The sequence below is a fragment of the Rutilus rutilus genome, assembly GCF_951802725.1.
Source record: "Rutilus rutilus genome assembly, chromosome: 17".
In the NCBI taxonomy this organism is placed as follows: domain Eukaryota; kingdom Metazoa; phylum Chordata; class Actinopteri; order Cypriniformes; family Leuciscidae; genus Rutilus; species Rutilus rutilus.
The window spans coordinates 3,612,031-3,634,242 of record NC_140230.1 but is presented as its reverse complement, the minus strand read 5'-3'; positions in this window follow the sequence as shown (position 1 = coordinate 3,634,242).

The following is a 22,212-nucleotide window of genomic DNA, read 5'->3' as shown; positions in this document are numbered from 1 at the left end:
GGCAATACTATACCATATGTATCCTGTATTTCCTAACACAAGAATAACACAACAAGTACTCAAATTCAGTTTATTTTCCGTGTAAATTTCACAGTACATACATAACCATAGGCAGATAAAAGGGCCAGCAACCAAAAAAAAAAAAGTTGCTGCGTAAAAAAAAAAAAAAAACTTGGGTGAAAAAGTCACGATGCCATCAAGCGGTATCTCTGGTCGTAATCAGTCCTTCACTGACCAATCAGCGTTCATTAGCAGAATGCTAGCGTGTTATGGGCAACAACAACTCAACCTGTAAGAAATCGAAAGGACATAAGTACTCGTTCATTCAACTTTCGACCTATAACCCATGTTGAACTTGCAAAACCTACAATCAAATCTGATATTTCTCAACGGCAATCGGGTGAAAGAGACACATGTAGCCGTCTAGCTCCATAGACTCCCATTCATTTTGCACTCATGGGCGATCGCCCCCAGTGGAACTCTGGTGGAACTACCATAGATATCCATATAAAGGCTAGACGTCTTAAGGCGGAGTCACTTCCGGCATCACCGGCGGCCATCTTACCACAGGGAAGCTGTGAATTAAGGTAAGTGATCAGCACGCACACAAATCCTCTTATCTCGCTGAAATCTTGATGGATTTACAAACGGTTTGGTTTCTTACAAACGTTATTAAAGTGGCTATAATTCTTTTATATGGAAGTTCATTGTTATAATTATTCATATGTATGCAGTATCATAACTACATCTCTGACGTTTATAACAAACCAAACCGTTTGAAAATCGGTAGAAAATTGAGCAAGTTATGGTTATTTAAAAGTACATGCACCATGTTACGAGTGAGCGAGCACCCTGTGGTAAGATGGCCGCCGTGTGCGGACGTCGACCTCCATTGGCCAGCAGCGCGCACGAGACATATAGCCTTTATTATATGATATCTATGGGAACTACAACCAAAATTGGACTTAATAGGGAGTGGCCAGGCTCTCCGTAGACGGGCTCTACACTGAGGCTTTCCCATGATTGTTCCAGGAAAAGATTCAAAGCATCAAGAGTGTCGAAAACAGCGCCATCTTGTGACTGGTCAGATTTATAGCAGCCATTCACCCGAGTGCGCAGCGCCGTTGTTTTATCCATTAAGCACTAATAAAAGCCTGACAATGCTAAATGTTCAGTTTTCAGATAATATAATTCACATATTAAAGTGTGCCAATAAATTAAATGTAACAATTATATTAATACTAATTATACAAATTCCAACGGAGTTAATTGCTTGATGCAAGGATGGTGGTTTAATTATTTTATGATTTCTATGCTGTTTAAATGGCAGAATATATGATGATGTAACATAGGCTTATTTATAAAAAAATGTTTCTAGTAAATGGACTTAAACTTCCAAAAACCTCTAGAGTAGTGGTCTGGGTTAAAAGATTCTGAAACGCAAAAGTGGAGCATTCACGTGACTGGGAAGAAAGTGAGGCACTTTTCGTTGATCACGTGTTTCTCTGAAAACGAGCTTCATGAGAAATTGCACTGCGAACTCGATAGGCCCTACATGCTTTGAAGCTTCAGTGTCATTATGTAACATCACTAATTTGCAGTTCTGCGGTAAAACACGAGAGCAGTCGCGTTTTAAACCAGACATATAATGGTGAGTGAGAGCGACCTGGACAGATCAGTGAATGCTGAGATACTTTGCTAAATAAAATGATCCTGCCAGAAGAATTGCGTGATAATTTGATTGTCTTGTTCTGTCTGTGTCATCCCAGTGAGCTTTTTATGAGGGGTTACGCATGTGCTGTAAGGTGAATTTAGTGTTTTCCGACATTTCAGTGTGGATGAGAACATTTGGAAAATGAGAAACTTATGGAAAACACTTAAACGCTTGTGTGGATGGTAAGCGTTTTGAAATGAAAACTTGGTTTTTAAATCTATCTAGATTAGACATAGCCTGAGAGTGGGTGTGCAGCGAGTCTGGTGTGTGTGTATGATATACACGCAATATGCTGACAAAACCACTTTTGGCCACTACTATATATAGAGTTTGTAATGTCTGTTCAATCTTCGTTTCTCAGGAAGTATTGATGTGTGTTTTTTTATTTTTTATAACTAATAAGCTTATCGTGTGATTAAATTGAATTAAACACGTTTTATAATTGTCCGACAGACTTAAAGGAATCTAATCATTTTGTCCAAATAAATACAGTATATGTTCATTGTGATCATAATGATATGGAAAGAGGTCTATATATGATTTCTACAGTGCTGGCAAGCTAATTCAGCAGTTTTCCAGTTTAAATCTAATACTTATTACAACACACAGTTGGGTCAAACCAATGCAATCAAGCTCAGAGGTGTAATTCTGCCAATCTCAGAGTGCTCAGCAAACACAAGAAAGCCGAAAGCATTAAAGTTCTGCTCCGTTCTCTGCTTATCAGCGGCTCACATAAAGGCCTTCGCTTCAGAGCGACGGCCGCCAGTATTTCTGCTCTCGCTGAGGATAATTGCCTGTGGTTCTTTACAGCCCGCCTGCTAGAGAGCAGTTATCATATTTATACTGATTTCTTTTGTCACTGTCTGGCATGTTGCTTTAGCTGCATGATTTAATACGCCAGTGAATACAGCTTGCCAATTTCTCCTTTTTCATGTATGTACGTCTGTGTATTTTTCTTATTTTTACGTGTTTTTGCCCATCTCTCGAATAGCTTCCAGGGATTTGATGCAGTAGCTGATCTTTTTGGTTACACTTTATGTCGATGGTCCACTTTAGACATTCTACTAACTATAAGTAACTTTTCAACTACATGTCAGCTAACTCCCATTATAGTATTAGTAGACTGTAGTAGACTGTCAGGTTATGGTTAGGTGTTAGGGTTCAGGTTAGGAGAACAAGTTGACTTGTAGTTGCCAAATTACTTATAGTCATTGAATGTCTGTTGGGGGAGCATCAAAATAAAGTGTTATTAAGTAGACAGACTTTGCAGCTACATGTCAACTAACTCTCATTAGAGTATTCGTAGACTGTCTGCTTAATATTTGCTAACACTTTATTGTGATGGTCCCCCAACAGATATTCTATTGACTATAAGTAACTTGGCAACTACAATTCAACTTATTCTACTAACCCGAACCCTAACACCTAACCATACCCTAACAGTCTACTAATACTCTAATGAGAGCTAGTTGACATGTAGTTGAACGGTTATTAATAGTTAGTAGAATGTCTAAAGTGGACTATCGAAATAAAGTGTTACCATGTTATTTTTCTTTTACAGAATTGTTGGTGTCACTTCTATCTTGATTTGTGTCTACAAATGGATATAAAAATACCTTATGGCATCTTTGTAACTCATATGGCCCAGTAAAACAGTGAGGTTTTGGCCTCTCAGACGTGTCACGTATTGTCATTCATCCTTTCCTCAAACCATATATGCTGGCAATTCTTGTTATTTATCTTTAGCTGGGTTCTTTGAATATTAAATAACTTCGTTCAACATTAGAAATGTTAAAACATTTAAAATAAACAGCTCCAAAATCGTCTCTTGTCTTTCATTGTTGTGAAATCTAGTAGAGTTGTTGCACAATGACAAAAAGAGGAAGGGGCAGATTTCCTCAATCTTTCATGTCCTCTTTACAAGACATCAACCATCGAAGAAACCTTCAAAGCAAACAGAATAAATTGTTCTTCATTTCATAGTGACAGACTCATAATTTTGTCCAGTTAGTAAAATAAATAAATAATCCTATTTCGAATTTCAGTTTTATTTTACTGTGGATTTCTTTGGTAACAGTGTTGTAATAATTCATCTGAAGAGATGTGGGACAATGATCACAATCTTTTGTGGTAAACCATTGTTTTGTACTGGTTAGATCATATCATAATTCTGACAACAAACAAACACGATTGACCAAAATGATCATATGAGTGATGTGGCCTCACTCTGTGAAATTTGATAAAGGTTATAAACAACTATTGTGGAAAAAAACTTTTATTTTTTTACTGTAGGAGTGAAATGGGTTAAAATGGTCCAAATAATCACGCTGAATACTAATAATCTCTCAGATGGATAAAGATAGCTTCCATTCCTTGAACATGAAGTATTTTCTGTACATTGTTGGGAAAGGAAGCTGGACACAGATGTGGGTTTGAAACAGGAAGTGTTGTAAGAGCAGGGGTCCCTGTGTGCTAAAACAGAACATGGGTGTGTGATTTTGTGTTGACTTCCTATTGTCTTAACGGTGAAGTGTGTCTTTTCTGTGCCAATAGTGGCACCAAAAAGAGCCCAGGTCACGTCACATAAAACTATTGTTATTTTTACAAAAGACAAATGTTAAAGAAATTGTGGCCAAATAATGATTGGCAGAAATGTTTTCTCCATATTAACAATCAAGTCTAGTCTTTAAACATATCTCTTTTTGTTGGCTTTTAAAGGGTTAGTTCACCCAAAAATGAAAATTCTGTCAGTAATTACTCTCCCTCATGTTGTTCCAACCCCGTAAGACTTTCGTTCATCTTCGGAACGAAAATTAAGGTATTTTTTTGATGAAATCTGAGAGCTGGCTCACTCCTCCATAGGCTGCTAGGTCATTTATCAAGCGACGAGAATACTTTTTGTGCGCAAAAAAAAACAACAACAAGAAAAACAACTTTATTCAACTCTTCATTTTCTTCCGTGTGGGCCTCTGAGTGAGTTCACGAGAGCGCCACGACACATGCGCGAGAACTCAACGACACATGCGCGAGAACTCAACGACACATGCGCGAGAACTCAACGACACATGCGCGAGAACTCAACGACACATGCGCGAGAACTCAACTTAAGCTGTAGTCACTTGGACTATTTTAACAATGTCTTTACTAACTTTTCTGGGCCGGCAAGTTTCAATAACATAGAAGCCTATGAAGGAGTGAGCCAGCTATCAGATTTCATCAGAAATATCTTAATTTGTGTTCCGAAGATGAACGAAAGCCTTACGGGGTTGGAACAACATGAGAGAGAGGAATTACTGACAGAATTTTCATTTTTGGGTGAACTAACCCTTTAATACATTGTAATGTCTTGTTTTGTTCTTCTCTGTTTCCTTTTATCTGTTATTTTATGGTATTTTATTTTGTATTGTACAGCACTTTGGTCAGCCTTGCTGCTGTCATTAAATGTACTTAAGAAATAAAATGAACTGAACTGAACCAATCAAGTATTTCAAGCTAATTTCCAGAGATCTGATGCTCACAATAGAAATGAATGGTTTAGCCAGAAGCTTGTCTTGTTGTTTCAATGAAAGAGCAGCTTCTGATCAATTCTGCCATTGGTTCCCAATCCAGGACAAAATGGACAACTGTTCCCTAAAGGGGAAAAAACAGAAGGGAAAAAAGTGATGGGAGGAAAGATTATTACAACGATGTTGCATTCCCTCTAAACTTGCATTCCCCTGAGAAACTTTGCATTTGCATGCAAAACTTTTGTGATGGAAATAATGTGAAATAGGAGGAAAATGTTTATTTCAGTGCTTATTTTTCCGGGGAATGCAAAGGTTTTGCAATAGAACGCAAATGTTTTGTGAGCGAACGCAACGTTTCGCCGGGGAACACACTGCTTTTGCAAGGGAACGCCATACTTTTGTGTTAAAACACAAAATCTCCTTTTTTCCCCCCATCACCATGTCCATGACTCTGTACGTGTCAAATAAATAAATAAAAACTGCTACGCTCACCACTTAAATGTCAGAGTATATGTTGATTTTGTATCAAAATGCATAATTTCAAAGGCGCTGACTTCACACATATGAGATTTTTCACACTGGACATGTTAATGTTGGATCATCTTTAAACCATCTCATATCTGTGAGTGAACAGTAAGGCTGAGAAACTGTAAAGTGTCTCTGTGCGCTTGACGGGTGTGTTGATGAGAACAGACCGAGACAGTGGAGGAGTTGGGTCAGACTCACGCTCTTGCTACTTACAAGCATCCAATCCACTCCTATCTAATAGCTGTCAGAGGCAGGCCACGAAATGGAATTGACTATCGATCTCCTGCTTAGCACAGGTCAGTGGCGATGGCAGGGATGCATGCTGGGAAGGGGGACAGCCGGCGGAGAACACGGAGGAGTGAGAGTGAGGAAACAATAGAGTTTCATTAACCATGGCAGATCTGCAAAGCACTGTAGGAGAGAGAGAGAGAGAGAGAGAGAGAGAGAGAGAGGCTCAGAAAAGACCAGATGTGGGCTGGATCTGGGCCGACACTGTGTTCCTGTATGGGTGAATATTTGTAATATTCTGGGGAATTCACCAAGCATGAATTGTTGTTTGTTTGCACATGGTTTTCTCATCATTACTGTTGTTTGATTAATAAATACCAATAATGTATGTAAATAACATCTAAGGCCCTCTGGTAAATCAAATTGGTAAGCTTCATGCAAATAGATATTAACCCTCATAACGTCTGTTCTAAAAAAAAAATAGCCATTCAGGATGTTTTGTTATATCAACTATTGGAGATTAATTCTGACATTTACCCAAGACAAGTCCCGCACAATATTAGAAATGGCCAAATTCTCCCCCCAATATTTGATATTCTTGATGCTGCTCTGCTGCACTTCATTATGCACCACTTGTTGTTGTTAGGATGACAAAACGTTTTAAAAGTTACATTTTTAGGCTTGTCTACCTCAGCGGCCTATCAGAGCTCGTCAATGTCAAAATGTTTGAGACAGCCAATCAGATTAAAGAAGGCGGGGCTTTACTCTTCACATCAATTCCAACAGCCTTTCGTTTTTGCAGTAAAAGAGTGAGTAAAAAGAATGATTGTAGATGTAAGTATTTGACAACTATTTTACGATAGAAATGTTAAACAGCCAATATTCAGTGATGCACACTATACTCAACTTGATTGTTTTTATTTTTAAAAATATGCTATCATTTACATGATTCATGTAATTCATATCATAACTAATAATTCATAACTAATAATAAATAATAAATGATGAAATGCGAATATGAGTGAATGTCTGCAAATTTTTAAATAAAATATTATTTGCAAATAGTTTAGTTATTTTAATTAATTCAACTGAACAAGAGGCACAACTTTTTTTTTTTTTTTTTCTCTTTTTTTTTGAGTGTAAAACAAGAGTCCAGACAAGACCAAGTAACATATAACATTGTTTAGGTAATTTTTTGGTTTCTCTTTATTTTGATGGTCCCTTTAACACATTCTGTTGTCTAGAAGTAACATTGCACCTACATGTCTACTAACTCTAATTAGAGTATTAGTAGAGTATTAGTAGACTGTTAGGTTAGGGTTAGAATAAGTTGACATGTAGTTGCAAAGTTACTTAAAGTCAGTAGAGTGTCTGTTGGAGGACCATCACAATAAAGAGTTAGCAGATATTAAGCAGACAGTCTACTTATACTCTAATGAGAGTTAGTTGACATGTAGTTGCAAAGTTACTTATAGTCAACATAATGTTCAAAGGGGACCATCAAAATAAAGTGTTACCAATTTTTTTGTAACATTCTAATTGTAATAATGAATTGTCGTAGTTTAACATTTAAAGTATGGATCTGGGACAAGGATAAAACAGTACCCAGACAGTAACAGTGTTCTACTGATAGAAGCTATACATAAAAGACATTTGAAAAGTATATATAAAAAATAAAAAATGATGTGACCTTCATATGTTGTTTTAATTAAAAACAACAACAACAACAACAGTTCTGAACAAACACTGTTTACCGATGTGGGGTCCTTGTAATCTTTTCCCAGAAGAATAACTAATTTTATGTTTCAAAGTTTGGTAATACTGCAATTCAGCACAGAGGTTACGCTATTCTATTAAAAGTAGCATGTGGTTTCATGTTATGACAATCTCTCATTTTCTACCCGTCCTTTCCCCACATTGTTCCATATTGTGGAGATGTATGTAACAATGAGACAATTCGGCTTACCTTTGCGATTCCATGACAAGCCATAATCTCACATGGTACAAAAACTGTCAGACATTCCAATATATGCTTATACTGTCCAAGATCACAAAGTTCACAATAGGGTTTTATGTTTTTGATTAATTAAAGCAGGTTTTTTCCTGTGCCTCACACCACTCCAGACGTGTACATCTCCACCTGAAAGGCCCTTTCAGAAGAAAGAAAGAAAGAAAAAAACGCTACATTTGGTGAATGAAAAAGGTTATGCTGAGCAGTTCATAAATCAATTGCCTTGAAAAGGGAGCTGGTTTTAAGCCTTTCTCCTGAGCGCAAATGCAACAGTAATTGACAGAACAAAGTGAGGCAATTAACTGTTTTCTTAAAGGAGTGAATATGGAACAGAATGGCCATTCATCACCATATGTCGGACTGGCGGTTCTGTGAGAAAGCATGTAAAGTGGGGGGAATTATTATTATTATCAGCAAGCTTGGTGTTTTATTTGGCTGTGATAGTGTAATGAAAGGAGTGAGTGCTTGTCTCATTGTCTCAGTGAGATAAACTAGTTTAAGAATCCTCTTTTTTATTGGAATTTTGCCTTTTATAAAACCTTTTTCTTTTTTTTACGCAAAGTCAGATAGGACAGAACCTCAACTTTTGCAGCTGTCACAGAGAATCTACAAAACATTTATAAGTTAAGGACAAAATGTACCAACTAAATGAATGCGAAAGTTCTGTAAAACAGTCGAACACTTAAAGCTACCTTTAGGCTGGCCTAACAAAGGTCTTCATTTTGGATTGTTTGTGTGAAAAGATACTGTACCTTCTGAGAACTTTGAATCTTGGGAGCTTTATTGTGCTGTCAAAAAGGTAGCAAATCCAAAGCCCTGCTGAACATCATATTGACAGGGAAGATTGTTTTTCTTTACACTTTAGGACAGAATACCATAATCACTAATGGAGTGAAAGTTGAGTACATCAATCAGACATCATAAGCATATGTTTTATTACACACTAGGTCTGGATAGGCGTGGTTAGGTTTAGCACAATATAGCCTTCTGCAACACACAATCAACCGAGATGGAAAAGCTATTTGTTTGTGGCTACCATTCATTAAACTAGCTTTTATGCATAAACTATGTGCTAGCAACTAATCTAAAGATCTAAATATATGTAGCTAAACAGATTAAAGGGAAAAATATATATATACAAGAGTTGTATTTTTTACTTTTACACACTGGTATGTTTTTATATACATGTATTTAAAAAAATAATAATACAAAAACCAACAAAAAAACAGTTGTTGTTGATGTGAAAATGTTAATGTTAGCTTGAGTTACATTTGTGAAGTCCCCTCCAATAATTAGAAATGGCCAAAATTCCCCCCCTATATCTGATATTGACGCTGCCCTATTGTTGTTAGGTTGACAAAAAGCATTTTTAGGCTGCCCGGACGAGGAGATCAGCTTTAGTTTCGGTATCACTCCAATTTGAAGACATTTTAACAGTGCTGTGTAAATGTGTCATCATTTTATGAATGGCCCAGACCCGTTGCTCTTTAAACGACTTATCACTTCTTACGTCAGCGTGTTCTGACCTTGTACGTGCAAAAACTGGTAATCTTAATTTACCGGTATATTTGAAAAGGTCCTGTTAACACAAGATCTGTTACCGGTAATTTACAGGTATTTACCAGTTAAGACTGTATGTGAAAGGGGCTATTGTCAAAATGACTGAGATGGCCAATCAAATCAAAGAAGGCGGCTTTACTGTTCACAGGTACCAAACATAAATTCCAGCATGACGCTTCAGTTTTTAATGGTGAAAGTTTTTAATATTTGGCAGCTGATTATTGGTAGAAAAGTTTCCTAGTGTGTGCCAGTTTGTTCCCTTGATTAGTGATTCTGTTCACCTGATGTTCATTTAAATGAACTAATTTAGTATGTGTATCCATGTCTTGTTCAGTTCTTTGTCCAGTCTCGTCAAAGTATAGTGATTGTGTTTCCTGAGTTTCTCCGGCTTGTTTTGTGCATCATTGGATTAAAGACCCTTCAACTATTCGTCTTTGTGCGCTTAAACGGACCGGACCTAAAACAGGATTATTTGTGACATTTTCTTTCCCCTTTTTGTTTTCTTTTTTCCCCCCTTGGACCTTCCTGCAGTTTTCCTGTTACGCCTCCCAGCAACCAGTCATCATGAGGACTTCACTATATTCGTAAAGTGGCTGCTGATGTACAACGAGTCGGTCCTCAACACCAGCCCCACTCTATACCTAGAGCCCAGTCACCCCACCACAGACACAAAGCCAGAGCCTGCCGCGGACAACAAGCCAAAGGATCCTTCTGTAAACCCTAGAGATGGTTGGGACCAGCCCGTCTGGCACCAACAACCATGACACGTTCAAAGTCATTCAAATCACCTTTCTTCCCCATTCTGATTCTCAGTTGGAATTTCAGCAGATTGCCTTGATCATCTCAACATGCCTAAATGTATTGAGTTGCTGCCATGTGATTGATATATAAAGTATATATTTCAAATAAATAATACTCTAACAGGCTTCATTTCCAATTTTGCTCCTAAAACAAAGTGCCCAACAGTGCCTGATGCTCATACTTGAGATGAAACATGACTTACATTTCAAACTTAATACAGTATTTTTTTTATTTTTTTGTACAATATCATGTTGATATTTTTCCCCTTCTGTCTTCATAACATTTTTTTTTTTCTTCTGTTGCTAAGGTCAGCGTTATTAGGCTACATTTGCATGTTTACTTATGTCACATTGGGTTATAATTATGCTAACCACTTATTATTATTTTAGTTTTTCCATAACTTTACATCAACTGCTTCAACTTCAGAGTCAATAGCATTTAAGCAAACTTTTTTTGCAGATAACTTTTCCTACCTTTGAGAATATTCTTTCACATGGCACATATGTGGCTGTAATTGCTAGGGATTGGAAGGCCAAATGGAAGTGATAAGTGTGGTTGGGCCAGTGGTATGTTCCAGTTCACCATTTGTTCTGTTGATATACCGTGTACCTGCATCCAGCTTAACCTCCACTGGCATAAGCAATGACAATAGGGACTTTCATTGTCTCTCTGATTTTATGGTCCAGTAGGTCCCATATGTTGTCATCCCGCCATCACCTCTCTGCCCCGCTCCTGCTGTTGATTGAGATGATTCAGTCATTGTGGATGTGGGGAAAGGAAGCACTGCAATCTCTGATGAGGTTGGTAACTGGTGTGTTGACATTGGAAATACTCCAAAATATCAGTCTCAGTGTCTAGTTGAAACAAAACCTTTAAGTAATAAATGTAAATGTATTAAGTGTTTTCGTAAATTAAGAGGTTTGTTGGAACTTGAATTTTGTGTCTGATAGAATTGCTTTTGTCAGTGTCTAGCACATCTTGGAGCGGGTGATGCTTTCATCATTTCAGACTAATGAGCAACAACATGTTTTTATGAAATGTAGTGGAGTAAAAAGTGCGATACTATGCTTTGAAATGTAGTGAAGTAAAAGTGAATTAAAGCTGCAAGCGGCATTTATCGGGGTTCAAGCAGTTAAGGCCTTTAAGGCCTTTGAGCACAAAAGCATCAAAAGTTATTAAGTTTTATTTAGCAAGCGTGTAACCACTGACATAATAGATGGAAAAGACCATTTACAGCCAATACAAGCAGTTTACCATGGGAAATATATGGTTTTAAAGCTTTTTTACAGTTATAGTGCCACCTGTGGTCTGATCTCCATAAAATTTACTGTGACCTCAAATTGAACCCATACACATGTGTACTGAGTTTGGTGAAGATATCTCATTTACTTCTTGAGTTAAAGCCATTTTAGTAAAATAGGCTCCTCCCACAACAATTTACCACATTCTAGTATTATTTACTATGATTCTAGCATGATTTACATAGTTTACCATGATTTTATCTTAGTTTACCTTGATTTACCATATTCCAGCATGATTTACCATGATATACTACATTCTAGTATGGTTTACCATTGTTTACTGTGATTCTAGCATGGTTTACCATAGTTTATCATGATTTATCATAGTTCCCTTTCAAGGGAACTCGCGTTGCGTCGAGTTTGACGCTATGGGAATGCTTTGCGTGATGATGTCTTGAAGCACATGTAAAATCAGTCCAATGGCGTGGCGGAGCGTGAGATGCGGGTGACGTCACGTACCAGGAAACTATAAAGCCTGCTTGAAAACAGAGAGCGACAGCTTCTGTGTCTTCAGTAGCGCTTGATGTGAAATCTGTCTCTGTCTATTTATTGTTGTCTGTCATTATGCAATCCAGCGATCAGTTCAGAATGTGTGTGCATCCCTGCCCGCGTTTTATTACGGGAAGGGACACTCACGTTCTGTGTATTGTTTGTTTGGGAGAGGAGCATGCCCAGTCAGCACTCGAGGGTGCTGACTGTGTGCATTGTGAGGCGCTGCCCATGCGCTCGCTCCGATCCCGGCTGAGTTTCTTCCGGGAAGCTCGCGTTCCCCAGGGCTCGGGTCCCGCTGCTGCCGAGGCACAGTGGCGATCTCAGTCCTGGAGTTCGCAAATGGATCTATCAGCGGGGACTGAGACGGGCTCTGCCTTATCTCGGCCCTTACCTGATAGATCCGATGTCTGTCATCAGGGTTCGGAAGCACGCGCTGCGGTTTCTTCCGCCCCGATGATGGAACAAACACTGCAATTGTCCAGTTCTGAGGAACTGGATGTTGTGAGTGTTGAGGCTGAGTCTGAGGATGTCCCACCTCAGTCTCATGCTTTTGAAGAATTGCTGGATGTAGTGACGAGAGCAGTAAATAGACTTTGTATTGAGTGGCCATCTGATAATCAGGACGTTCGTTCAAAATGTAAACTGGACGAACACTTCCTGCCCTCACGTGCACAACCACAACGCCGAAATCTGCTGTTTTTCCCCGATCTCCACACTGAGGTGTCAAGATCGTGGGAGAAGCCAGCTTCTTATAGAGTTTTTAATTCACAAACTATGAATTATTCGTCTATTTCTGGTTTTAAACAGCATGGTTATGGGGAGATGCCGAAGGTGGAAGAGACGCTTGCGAGCTATCTTTCTCCAGCGACGGCATCTTCCCTAAAAGCTTCGGCATTGCCTAATAAGCCCCTCAGAGTTACATCTTCTCTGGTGGGCAAGGCTTATTCTGCCTCTGGTCAGGCTGCAGCATGTCTTCACACGATGTCACTGCAGCAGGCTTATCAAGCGGAATTATTAAGTGATCTAGATGAGGGCGGGGTTATTGGTCCTGAGGTTGTTTCTGAACTACGTAGAGCCACAGATTTGTCTCTCAGGGCCACCAAGGCCACTGAGAGGCATCTGTGGCTCAACCTCAGTAATATCAAAGACAAAGAGAAGAATGTACTTTTAGATTCTCCTGTTTCTACGGTTGGTCTCTTTGGCAACGTTGTTTCTGCTGCTGTTGATAAACTTCAGGAAGCATCTAAGCAGGCAGCTGCATTGCAAAAACTTCTCCCCCGCCGATCTTTTCATGAGGCTGCTGAGCGGGAGCAGCCTCACTCATCTAAAAAGAGCACTGAACATCGTGCAGCTCAAAAACAGAGCGTGTCCTCCCGTGCTCCCCCACATAAATCACGGGGACATGGAGGGCACGCTCAAACCCAGCAGCCTTCGAGGGGTAGAACGGATCTGCGGACCGTGATTACCGCCAAGAAGGCTGCTGGGAAAAAGTCCTGACGTCCGAGGGCTCAGGACAAATGAGGGTAGTCCCCCCCGAAGTGCAGCGGTCAACACCTCTTTTTACGGTGCCCGTCTCCCTTCGGTACCCTCAGGGGACCGTTCTGCCAACCCTGCCACCTCCGGTGTTTCAGGGCGCAGCGGTCTCCGGCGAGCACATATCTCAAGGACCACCCGGAAACGTAGTGGCCTCGGGATGCCCGCCCCCTCTGAGGAGGGTGTTAGAGCAGTCTGTTCAGTCGTTCCCTGCCGGTGCGCCGTTACAGGGCGACGAACCGACTACTCAACAACAACAAAATCCAGAAACCAGTCTCGAGAGGCTGGTACCTCTAGTAGAATCTTTGACAGCGTGGAAGCTACTGTCAAATGTTTCTCGTTGGGTCCTGCAGACCGTAGAAAAAGGGTATCAGATACAATTCAAGAAACGCCCACCTTGGTTTATGGGGGTCCTGCCCACAGTGGTGGGCCCCGAGCAGGTTCTGGTTATGGAACAGGAAGTAAACACTCTGTTAGAGAAAGGGGCCATAGAATATGTACCTCCCTCCAACAGGGAAACCGGGTTTTACAGCCGGTACTTCATAGTTCCAAAGAAGGACGGGGGATTGCGTCCCATTTTAGATCTTCGAGTTCTGAACGAGTCAGTCATGCAGCTCAAGTTCAAAATGTTAACATTGAGACAAATCGTGCCACAGATCAGGTCCGAGGACTGGTTTGTCACGATAGACCTCAAGGACGCATATTTCCATATTTCCATCCGTCCCTGTCATTGGAAGTTCCTGAGGTTTGCTTTCGGGGGCAAAGCATACCAATATCGAGTTCTTCCATTCGGCCTAGCTTTATCACCCCGCACTTTCACTAAATGCGTGGATGCAGCTCTGGCGCCCCTGCGCCTCCAGGGTATTCGCATCATGAACTACATCGACGATTGGTTGATTTTAGCTCAGTCGCATCAGATGGCAGTTCAACATCGAGATGTTGTTCTCGCCATATGAAAGAGTTGGGGTTACGGCTGAACGCCAAGAAGAGTGTGCTTTCTCCACTCCAGAGGACCACTTTCTTAGGCGTGGTTTGGGATTCAGTGTCGATGCAGGCGCGCCTGTCACCGCCACGTATAGAGTCCATCCTTGCAGCTGTGAAAAGTGTAAAGCTAGGCCAGCTACTCACTGTCAAACAGTTCCAGAGACTGTTGGGTCTCATGGCAGCAGCTTCCAACGTGATACCTTTTGGACTGCTACACATGAGGCCCCTGCAGTGGTGGCTCAGGACCAGGGGGTTTTCCCCGAGGGGCAACCCATTTCGCACAATCAAGGTCACGCGGCGATGCCTACGTGCCTTGGTTATGTGGAATAAACCTTGGTTCCTGTCCCAGGGCCCAGTGCTGGGAGCTCCTTGTCGTCGCAAACTGCTAACGACGGATGCTTCCCTCACGAGCTGGGGAGCGATCCTAGAGGGTCGCTCATCTCAAGGTCTGTGGGAAGACCATCATCGTTCCTGGCATATCAATCGCCTAGAGATGTTAGCTGTCTTCCGGGCTCTGAGGAGCTTTATCACAGATCTCAGGGGACACCATGTGCTAGTACATACGGACAACACTTCGGTAGTCGCCTATATAAATCACCAAGGGGGTTTGCGCTCGCGCCCATTATGCAATCTGGCACGCCATATCCTCTTGTGGTCCCAGGGGAAGTTGCTGTCTCTCAGGGCAGCTTACATCCCCGGGGTCCAGAATATAGGAGCAGACACTCTGTCGAGACAGGGGCTGAGGCCCGGGGAATGGAGGCTCCACCCCGAGGTGGTTGAGCTGATATGGAGGGAGTTTGGCCAAGCACAAGTGGATCTGTTTGCGTCTCGCGAGACGTCTCACTGTCCACTTTGGTTCTCCCTCACGCATCCAGCTCCTCTGGGACTGGATGCTATGGTGCAGACGTGGCCGAGGCTACGTCTGTACGCTTTTCCCCCAGTTGCTCTGCTCCCGGGAGTTCTGGAGAGAGTTCGCAGGGACCGGGTTTGCCTGCTTCTTATAGCCCTGCGCTGGCCGGGCAGAGTATGGTTTCCCGATCTTGTGTCGCTCCTCGACGGGCCTCCTCTGGAGCTACCCGTCAGGAGGGACCTTCTGTCCCAGGCAGAGGGCTCGATATTTCACCCTCGGCCAGAACTATGGAACCTGTGGGCTTGGCCTCTGAGGGGGCCCAGCTCATAGAGTCAGGTCTCTCAACTGAGGTTGTTGAGACCATTCTACAGTCCAGAGCTCCCTCCACGAGGAAACTTTATGCCCTGAAGTGGAGAGTATTCACTTCTTGGTGTAGTGACCGTCGGTTGGACCCAGTTAACTGCCCAGTTGGTACAGTGCTGGAGTTCCTGCAAGAACGGTTCACTGCAGGTCTGACCCCGTCCACTTTAAAGGTCTATGTGGCGGCCATAGGTGCTTACCACATTCCTTTGGGTGGAATGTCTGTGGGGAAAGACCCCTTGGTATCTCGTTTCCTTCGTGGCACCTGGAGGCTGAGGCCTGCAGTTCGCTCTAGGGCGCCACCTTGGGATTTGTCCATTGCGCTGCAAGGCCTTTCCCTGGCCCCCTTTGAGCCTATTGAGGAGGTTCCTGAGAAGTTTCTGATACTGAAAGCTCTATTCCTTTTAGCTATTTCTTCTCTTAAGAGAATAGGGGATCTTCAAGCACTGTCGGTTGCCCCGTCGTGTTTAGAGTTTGCACCCGGCATGGTCAAGGCATTTCTGCATCCGAGACCGGGTTATATCCCCAAGGTCCCCACTAATGTGGCTAGACCGATTGTTCTGCAGGCCTTCTGTCCTCCTCCCTTTCTAAATGCGGACCAGGAGACGAATAATTTGATTTGCCCAGTACGGGCATTAGACGCCTATGTCCACAGAGCTGCCCTGTGGCGTAAAAGTGATCAACTATTTGTATGCTTTGGGTCCCCTAATAAGGGATCTCCAGTGTCTAAGCAAAGAATGAGCAAGTGGGTGGTTGAGGCTATTTCGCTTGCTTATGAAGCAGCCGGGCAGCCTTCTCCTATGGCTGTCCGGTCGCACTCTACTAGGAGTATGGCGGCCTCCAAGGCCCTTATATCAGGAGTTTCCTTACAGGACGTTTGCGATGCGGCAGGCTGGTCCTCACCGCACACATTTGTCAGGTTCTACTCTCTGGATTTGGACTCTACACCAGGGTCTCATGTTCTGTCTTCCTAGTGCTGCTCACTTGATTTCACACAGGACAGACATTCGTAGCTATGGTGGCATTGGTATAGACGTTCCCATAGCGTCAAACTCAACGCAACGCGAGTTCCCTTGAAAGGGAACGCCTCGGTTACGACTGTAACCTCGGTTCCCTGAAGAGGGAACGAGCGTTGCGTCACCTTGCCATATCTCCTTCATGCCTGTCAGCGGCTACTTCAGACTTTTACGAAGCTGTCGCTCTCTGTTTTCAAGCAGGCTTTATAGTTTTCTGGTACGTGACGTCACCCGCATCTCACGCTCCGCCACGCCATTGGACTGATTTTACATGTGCTTCAAGACATCATCGCGCAAAGCGTTCCCATAGCGTCAAACTCGACGCAACGCTCGTTCCCTCTTCAGGGAACCGAGGTTACAGTGGTAACCGAGGCGTTTACCATGATTTACCCTGTTCTAGCATGATTTACCATGATATACCACATTCTAACATGATTTACCATAGTTTATCATGATTTATCATGGTTTACCATGATTTACCCTGTTCTAGCATAGTTTACCATGATTTACCCTGTTCTAGCATGATTTACCTTGATACACCACATTCTAGTATTATTTACTATGATTTAACATGTTTCTAGTGTGATTTACCATATTAATTGAGTGTCAGCATCAGTTCTGGCAGGCCAGGTAGTCAAGACGCTGCTAATGCTATTTGCTAACAACACTGTCCCGTCAGCTGATCTGCTCCAGCTGAGCTGCATTAGCTGGTTAACTCCACTCGCTGCTCAATGGCCAAAGCTCAAACAAGGCGCCCTATTTAAAGCACATTCAGCTTGCTCATACATGCTTGCTGCTCGGTTCTGCTACCCGCCACCTCCCCAGCTCCTCCTTATGCATAACGTGGCATTTGCTTTATGTCATGTTGCCTGCTCTGTTCACAGGGGGGATATTTTAGCTCTCATAGTCCTAAACTGTGTGAGCGTTCCCTAATGCTGCTGCTGCTGTCCTCTGACTCTCTGCTATTTCATGGTGCTCGTGAAAGGTCAGAGGACTCCCTGAACAGAGCCATACCGCCAAATTTCAATTCAGGAACATCAACTTGTTTGCAATCTATTCAATAAAAATGATTAAATTATTTTTATTGTCTGTGTGTTCTTGACTTAATGGACCTGACAGAACTAGCAATTATGTGAAGTGTCAGTGCAAATGAAGTGATAAACACTGACAAAATCTGATTGTGTTATAATAGTTAGTGTTATATAAGTGATTTTAAGAGTCTAAATATGAATGTGAGCACATGTGAAAAGCACATGTGAAAAGACTTCATTAATAAGTAGAATGGCCAGCAGAGGGCAGTAAAAAAACACTTATTGACTCACTTTCACTTTAAACTTCATGATTTTCACCAGTTTTCTGCACTAAAGCAAACCAGTTTTTCACACACACACACACACACACACACACACACACACACACACACACACACACACACACACACACACACACACACACACACACACACACATATTTCACTTATATCTCGGGAACCCAGAAGGCGAACAATTCTGAAACTCAGAGCATAGATAGTGCTTGAGGAGCCCTGTTTTTGGGCGATTGGGGCCGGGAGTTATGACCGTTCAAAGGCATATATTTTGGGGCTTTTATCTCTGGAATGACCAGGGCAAATTACACCACATTTGAATCGAAGCTAGGCAAGGACGGGCCCTTTCCAACGAGCTCTCACACAAGGTTCGGGGTGGTCTAGGTCGGGAGTTACGGCCGTTCAAAATCGGGGGTCCCGCGGACTAGCGATCCGCGGCGGGGGCGCTCCCGAGGCCCGCAACGACACGTTTCGATCAAGAGCCCGGAGAGGTCCTTACCATCAAAATTTGAGCGCGCAACGACTTTCCGTTTTCGAGTTATGAATGAATTTGTATTCGGGGGGCGTGGCTTAAATGCCGTTTTACTTTCGTTTTCAGGATTCCATTTCTCAATGTAATACTCCAATAGATGAGTTTTGACAAAATGTGATTGTAAATGTTAAAATAATGATTTTATAAAGTCTAAATATGAATTATATAACAATATTAGGGAGTAGTATGATGGAATGACAGCAGGGGGCAGTAAAATACCACTTATTGGCTTAATATGCTATGTTATTCATATAATTTTCAGAGATAAACATTTTGTTCGTCAGGCGTCCAGCTTTCCAATGATATAAGACACTTGAGTCTATGTCTTACGGTCTAGGAGTTATGAGCAGTTTCGCGCTTTTGGTTGCTATAGCGCCACCTATGGGCCAATCGGGGTCATACTCTGATAGGTTGTTCCCAAATTGAGGCCTACCATCTGGCCAGGTTTCAAGTCTCTAGGCCTTACGGTTTGGCCTGCACGATGCGTTTTATGAATCCTTACAATTACAATAGGGTTTCAGCACTTCGTGCTTGAACCCCTAATTAAAGCTGCAAGCAGCATTTATCGGGGTTCAAGCAGTTAAGGCCTTTAAGCACAAAAGCATCAAAAGTTATTAAGTTTTATTTAGCAAGCATGTAACCACTGACATAATAGATGAAAAAGACCATTTCTCACAGAGATCACAGTGGTGTAAGGCACTTGAGTCTAGGTCAAAGAGTTATGAGCGATTTTGTACTTTTGGTTGCTGTAGCGCCACCTATGGGCCAATCGGGCTCATACTCTGATAGGTTGTCCCCAAATTGAGGCCTACCATCTGGCCAGGTTTCACGTCTCTAGGCCTTACGGTTTGGCCTGCACGATGCGTTTTACGAATCCTTACAATTACAATAGGGTTTCAGCATTTCATGCTTGAACCCCTAATCAGGGCAATTACAATAGGGTTTCAGCATTTCATGCTTGAACCCCTAATCAGGGCAATTACAATAGGGTTTCAGCATCTCCTTATTCTTGAAGACAATTTGTATTTGTTCTTTTTAAATTGGCTGATTTTCATGACAGGTGATTGACATTTGAAATTACTGACTTTGGATAAGCTCAAACCTGGTTTTATGAACCTAAATGGGCATTCACACTAACAGCAGCAATGAACAATTCTTCATTTTCAGTGATATTTGGTGAAGCAACATACAAGAATGGCGATCAAACAAAAACACTCCCAAATAAAATACATGAACTATAAGAAAATAGTATCTGATATGTTTAAATGTCCATCCAATGGAGAAAGATACAACATGCAGGCAGTGTAGTTACAATATCTACCAAAAAGACAGACATTGCTAACCAGAAAATCTTGAAACATTGGGGAATACTGGAAAAGCTTAATAAACATACATGGGTTTCTTTACACTTGGAAAAATACAATTACTGTTTGAAACTTTCTGGAATGCAATGGTTATATTTGACTGGGGGACAGAACCAATGTGTTCAACATAAAGAGACACCTTGTACTTCCATTTTGGGAAGCAGTGGAACCATTTAATAATTCACCAGAATTATTTCTGTCAGCACTGACAAGCCAAACGGCAACTTGATTTCATTCTGTAATTGGACACTCACCTTTATCCTGTTCCCATACTTTAGCAATTAACGTGGCCTTCCATTATTTGAAAAAAAATGGGACACAGAATAATGGATTTAAAATTGAAGGTGTTGGGAAACCGAGGATGAACGGCCAGGCCAAGGCAGTCACCTATTTATGGACTGAGCATTACAAGAAAGTAATATCTCCAGAGACACCTTCAGAATTCTCAAAAGGACAGTAGTTAGAAAGTAAGCTGCAAAAAGGAGTTTAAAATGCTACAAAGAATTTTAATTTGGCACACACAAGAAGATTTACGTTATAAAGCTTTTGTTAATCAATATTTGTATATATTATTATTAAACAGGCTAATGTTCTAGATCACAAGTGTTGAATTGGTAGGAGAAGGCTCGTATGAATGTCCCAGCCAGAATGTATCACTTACCAATCAGGTAGCACTTATACACATAAATGAGCACTCCTCTGCCTTGCTAAGTTATGTAAAAAGTTCTGTTCAGAATGATTCAACTTAATTGTTGTTTATATTCCTGTTACATATTTTTTTGTTTTGTTATAATTTCGTTCATTTGGCTCATTGGGTTTTCGTTCCTTGAACCGGTTCAGAGCCCTGGCTAGTAGTGTAGTAGTGGTTAGTAACAGAGCAAAATGTTTTATGTTTTGTTTTTTTAAAAGCCAGTGTCATTAGTGCACCCAAACGAAACTGGACAAGTGTGAATGCATCTGTTGGTTGAAACTACGTATGTAAATCTTACTCATCGTTGTAGGCTATACTAGGGTTGCCAACCGTTCCGTATAATACGGAATCGTCCCGTATTTGACACATAAAAGTCTTGTTCCGTATTGAACTGATACGGAATGCACTTTGTTCCGTATTTTTGAGAATCAATTCAGTGCAAATCCATGACAGACACATAGCTTAATATATGTCAGATTATGAACGAAGACATTTGTAGGCTATGATAAAAAAATAAAAAATAAAAACCCGACGGTGCGGTAGATACTAATTTCTCCCCCTGTTTGTCTATGATCAGCGTAGCGTTTTTAACATCTTGGAACATCATCAGAGAATGCGCTTTTAATTGGTCGTTTCAGTCATTGTGAGTCACGTATCGTAGCAACGATGACGACAAGTGACAACAGCGGGAAATGTAAAAATGACTACCTCCGAGCAGCCGGCGAAAAATTCAATTTCTTTATTAGCTATTTTTTTATGTATTATTGCTTTGCACTGGAAAGAAAGTTAACTATAATGGAAGTATAATTATATAAAGATATTTGCACTACACTTCCTTAAAATGTTGTCTAATTAAATTAAAAATATTATTTTTTGCACTGGAAAGAACATTCTAGAAGTCTAATTCTATTGAATAAGTTCGCACAAGGCTACAGAAAACGTTTGTGTTTATTTTTCTTCAAATGCAGTCTAAAGCTGATGCGTTTTGAATGTTATAAGTTGTATTTGTTTAAGTTAAAAATAAAACGTATTATAAACTAAACAAATCCATGGTTCATTGTTGGCAAAATGATCATGATAGCCTTTATATGTCACATCTATAGATGTGGTTCAGTCTTGTATATTGATTAGGCCTATATTCTATAAATATTGTATTATAATATGCTATAATGTATGAAATATATTTATCTAAATGTATCTATTAGTTTTCACAATATCCCCCCCGTTAGTTGTATACATTAGTACACAGTCTTTAATCTTGAAATTAGCTGATGATAAATAAAATGCAGCTCATATCTGTTGATTTCGTTGATGTGAAAGTTAAATTTGCATATAGGAGACACATTTATGTGGCCAGGTGTAAATGGAACCATTTTTACAAATTAGATAGCTATCTGATCAGCAAAAACGCATGAAT